Source organism: Berghia stephanieae, unplaced genomic scaffold, assembly GCF_034508935.2.
Source record: "Berghia stephanieae isolate SIO BIC M18660-M18661 unplaced genomic scaffold, UCSD_Bste_1.3 scaffold1937, whole genome shotgun sequence".
NCBI classification, from domain to species: domain Eukaryota; kingdom Metazoa; phylum Mollusca; class Gastropoda; order Nudibranchia; family Aeolidiidae; genus Berghia; species Berghia stephanieae.
The window spans coordinates 5,871-11,019 of NW_027622998.1; the positions used below are offsets into that span (position 1 = coordinate 5,871).

Genomic DNA, 5,149 nt, shown 5'->3' on the forward strand with positions numbered 1-5,149 from the left:
ATCGAGTACTCAACTATGCGCCGAGCCAGGCAATCGTGCTCAAAGCGCTTTATAACGCGTCTACAGCCAACAGCAACACTCTAACGTGCAGAGCGGGACACGACAGGACGAGAAAACACTACTCACGGCCAGGTATTCGTTTTACATCTGATTACGGGGAGAGAATGCGAGTAAAGAACCTTTCTATCGAGTACTCAACTATGCGCCGAGCCAGGCAATCGTGCTCAAAGCGCTTTACAACGCGTCTACAGCCAACAGCAACACTCTAACGTGCAGAGCGGGACACGACAGGACGGAGAAAACACTACTCACGGCCAGGTATTCGTTTTACATCTGATTACGGGGAGAGAATGCGAGTAAAGAACCTTTCTATCGAGTACTCAACTATGCGCCGAGCCAGGCAATCGTGCTCAAAGCGCTTTACAACGCGTCTACAGCCAACAGCAACACTTAGCGTGCAGAGCGGGACACGACAGGACGGAGAAAACACTACTCACGGCCAGGTATTCGTTTTACATCTGATTACGGGGAGAGAATGCGAGTAAAGAACCTTTCTATCGAGTACTCAACTATGCGCCGAGCCAGGCAATCGTGCTCAAAGCGCTTTACAACGCGTCTACAGCCACAGCAACACTCTAACGTGCAGAGCGGGACACGACAGGACGGAGAAAACACTACTCACGGCCAGGTATTCGTTTACATCTGATTACGGGGAGAGAATGCGAGTAAAGAACCTTTCTATCGAGTACTCAACTATGCGCCGAGCCAGGCAATCGTGCTCAAAGCGCTTTACAACGCGTCTACAGCCAACAGCAACACTTAGCGTGCAGAGCGGGACACGACAGGACGGAGGAAAACACTACTCACGGCCAGGTATTCGTTTTACATCTGATTACGGGGAGAGAATGCGAGTAAAGAACCTTTCTATCGAGTACTCAACTATGCGCCGAGCCAGGCAATCGTGCTCAAAGCGCTTTACAACGCGTCTACAGCCAACAGCAACACTTAGCGTGCAGAGCGGGACACGACAGGACGGAGAAAACACTACTCACGGCCAGGTATTCGTTTACATCTGATTACGGGGAGAGAATGCGAGTAAAGAACCTTTCTATCGAGTACTCAACTATGCGCCGAGCCAGGCAATCGTGCTCAAAGCGCTTACAACGCGTCTACAGCCAACAGCAACACTCTAACGTGCAGGCGGGACACGACAGAACAGAACGGAGAAAACACTACTACTAGTTTTCCTTCTGAGTACGGTGAAAGCTGAGCACAAAGTTGAGAGTACCGTAGCGACCGAATTTTAAAAGATGCAGTTGGCGAATTCCGCTTCGCAGAAGCCTATTAAGGGAAGAAAAGAAAACAAAAACAAAAATCCCCCCAAATATTAAAAAAATAAATTAATTAATTAAAAAAAGTACAGTTGGCGAATTCTGCTTCGCAAAAGGCGAGTAAGGAATCGAAAAAAAAAAAAAAAAAAAAAAGAGAGAGAGAGAGAGAGAGAGAGAGAGAGAGAGAGAGAGAGAGAGAGAGAGAGAGAGAGAGAGAGAGAGAGAGAGAGAAAATGCGCGCAATGTCAACAGTAGCGCAGCGCACGAATGCTACAAAATGCAGTTGGCGAATTGCGCTTCGCAGAGGTCAATGTCAATGAGGTGACCCAAATTTAAAAAAAAAAAAAATAAATTTAATGCGCAAAACGAAAACTAGCGCAGCGACCAGATTTGTTTAAAATATAGTTGGCGAATTCCGCTTCGCAGAAGCCTATTAAGGGACGCGAAAAAAAAAAAAGAAAAATTATGAAAAAAAAAAAAGGAAATAAAAAAAAAAAAAATACAGTTGGCGAATCCCGCTTCGCAGAAGCCTATTAAGGGACAAAAATAAAATGCAGTTGGCGAATTCCGCTTCGCAGAAGCCTGTTAAAGGACAAAATAAAATGCAGTTGGCGAATTCCGCTTCTCAGAAGTCTATTAAGGGACTGAATAAAATGCAGTTGGCGAATTCCGCTTCGCAGAAGCCTGGTAAAGGACAAAATAAAATGCAGTTGGCGAATTCCGCTTCGCAGAAGCCTATTAAGGGACTAAATGAAATGCAGTTGGCGAATTCCGCTTCTCAGAAGCCTATTAAGGGACAATGGCGAATCCCGCTTCTCAGAAGTCTATTAAGGGACTAAATAAAATGCAGTTGGCGAATTCCGCTTCGCAGAAGCCTGGTAAAGGACAAAATAAAATGCAGTTGGCGAATTCCGCTTCGCAGAAGCCTATTAAGGGACTAAATAAAATGCAGTTGGCGAATTCCGCTTCTCAGAAGCCTGGTAAAGGACAAAATAAAATGCAGTTGGCGAATTCCGCTTCGCAGAAGCCTATTAAGGGACTAAATAAAATGCAGTTGGCGAATTCCGCTTCTCAGAAGCCTATTAAGGGACAATGGCGAATCCCGCTTCTCAGAAGTCTATTAAGGGACTAAATAAAATGCAGTTGGCGAATTCCGCTTCGCAGAAGCCTACTAAGGGACTGACAGGAAGGAAAAAACAAAATTGAAAAAAAAAAAAAAAAAAAAAAATGCAGTTGGCGAATTCTACTTCGCAGACAGCAAAGAAGGAAAACTAAAAGTGCCTCTGGACGGATTAGTGCCTCTGGACGGATTAGTGCCTCTGGACGGACTAGTGCCTCTGGACGGATTAGTGCCTCTGGACGGATTAGTGCCTCTGGACAGGTGGAGAGAAAAAAAAATTCTCCAAGTTCTAGGAGATAGAACTTTGAAGAAGTAAAGTAAAGTAAAGTAAATGTATTTATACGTGTTATGACACTCTCGCACCCGCCGCCGCCGCGCGCCGCACCGCCAGCATGCCGAGCCGAGCAGAGCAAGGACTCGAAGGCTGGCCGATCGGGCCGGGCCGTGCCGTGCCGGGTGGAAAGGTGGCCGAGACAAACCCTGCTGGAGGGAAAATCTCAGCGTCCGGGGCTTAGTCTCAACGGATCGCCGTACCAGGACAGCTCTAACGCTTACAACACCCCGACGGAATACATGTGGTCCGCACGCGATTTCTTGCCCCTAACGGACGTGGATGATACCGACCCAGCCACGCGCACCACAGATCTAGCGCGCGTGACGAGCGGGCCGGTCACGGCACTAGCCGACGAACCCGAGGGTTGCCGGCTTAATGTTGCCTGCACGCTCAGGGCCCTAGCTAAGCTCACCCTTGCTCACCGGGCGGGGTTCCGACTTAGAGGCGTTCAGTCGTACTCCCACGGACGTAGCCTGGCGCCATCGGCCTGACGACCGGACGCGCGAACCAGAGGTCCGAACTCACCGTTCCTCTCGTACTGAGCAAGATTACCGTGGCAAGGGCGCTTCATCAGTAGGATAAAACTAACCTGTCTCACGACGGTCTAAACCCAGCTCACGTTCCCTGTTGGCGGGTGAACAATCCGACACTTGGCGAATTCTGCTTCGCAATGATAGGAAGAGCCGACATCGAAGGATCAATCAGCGACGTCGCTATGAACGCTTGGCCGCCACAAGCCAGTTATCCCTGTGGTAACTTTTCTGACACCTCTCGCTTGAAACTCCCAACGTCGAAAGGATCGATAGGCCACGCTTTCACGGCCAGTATTCGTACTGAAAATCCTGGTCGAGCAGGCATTGCCCTTTTGCTCTACGCGAGGTTTCCGTCCTCGCTGAGCCCGCCTTGGGACACCTTCGCTGCGCTTTAGAAGATGTACCGCCCCAGTCAAACTCCCCGTCCGAGGCTGTCCCCGGCAGGGTCGCTGTCGCCGTCGTGACCGCGTCGGGGGGAGTCGGTGGACTCCCCGAGCCCGACGCGACGGCGGCTTGACGTCTGAACCTCGTACGCCTCCTACCTGCAAGAAGGCGCCGAGTCCCCACTCCGTCGGGTAAGTGGAGGTCCCGCGGGGGTAGCGGTATTTCACTGTCGCGCCCGAAGACGCTACCGCCTATGCTACACCCCCCACGCTCCTCCACAGAGTCGGACTAGAGTCAAGCTCGACAGGGTCTTCTTTCCCCGCTGATTTCACCAAGCCCGTTCCCTTGGCTGTGATTTCGCCGGGGCGTAGATAGGGACAGTGGGAATCTCGTTAATCCGTTCGTGCGCGTCGCTAATTAGACGACGAGGCATTTGGCTACCTTAAGAGAGTCATAGTTACTCCCGCCGTTTACCCGCGCTTATGCGAATCTCTTCACTTTGACATTCTGAGCACTGGGCAGAAATCACGTCCCGTAAACACCTTTTCAGGCTGTCGAGACGCTCTGTTTTAATTAGACAGTCGGATTCCCCCTGTCCGTGACAGTTCTGAGACAGCGTGAGTCGGAGGTCGCGTCGGTTGTCCCCCGCGCAGCCAACGCGCCCCGCGAAGGGGCGTCAGCCGAGCGAGGCCGCTCGGCCCGGGGCCCCCACGGGTTTCCCGCGCACGTCTCTCCCCCTCGGAGTGTCCCCTCAGGGTGCGTGCGGTTCTGCCCGCTTCCTCCCCTAGCCCGACCGTCCCGGCCCTCAGAGCCAATCCTTCTCCCGAAGTTACGGATCCATTTTGCCGACTTCCCTTACCTACATTACTCCGTGGACCAGAGGCTGCTAACCTAGGAGACCTGCTGCGGACATGAGTACGGCCGGGCAGCGAGATTGACGTGCCCTCGACGGGGTTTTCACGGACCGCCGTGAGCGCTCCGGACGCAGCCATGTCTTACGGCGACGCTTTTCGGCCTGGCCAGCCCTTTCTCCGGTCGACCCGATTCCAGGGCGAACCAGACCTTAAAAAGAGACGACGGCTCTCCCCGGTGCCCACGGCAGCGTTCCCCGTTCTGTCGGCGTCGCCGCGGCGCCCCCCACGCCGGAACGTAGTCGCGACGAGGGGGGCCGTTCTCCGCCGCCCGGTTCCGAGCGAACCTTAACTGGATTCCCTTTCGGCGGTCGCAGGGTGACTGACAGGCCAGGCGCGGCGCCCGTTCGGCCGCCCGCCCGGCGCGTGTTTCGTACCCGCTTCAGCAAGGGAGCTAACCCGCCCCTTAGGACCGACTCACCCACGTACATGCACTGTTCCCGCGGAACCATTCCCCACTTCGGCCTTGAAAAGTACTCTCCGTTCAATATTTGCTACTACCACCAAGATCTTCACCCGCGGCGGCTCCGAACGGG

The 5,149-nt window shown here is 52.9% G+C and overlaps 1 pseudogene; it reads right to left on the bottom strand.

Moving 5' to 3' along the window:
* Positions 1 to 2,941: 2,941 nt before the first annotated feature.
* LOC144961256 (large subunit ribosomal RNA) lies at positions 2,942 to 5,149 on the bottom strand (annotated as a pseudogene; the record flags this gene model as incomplete).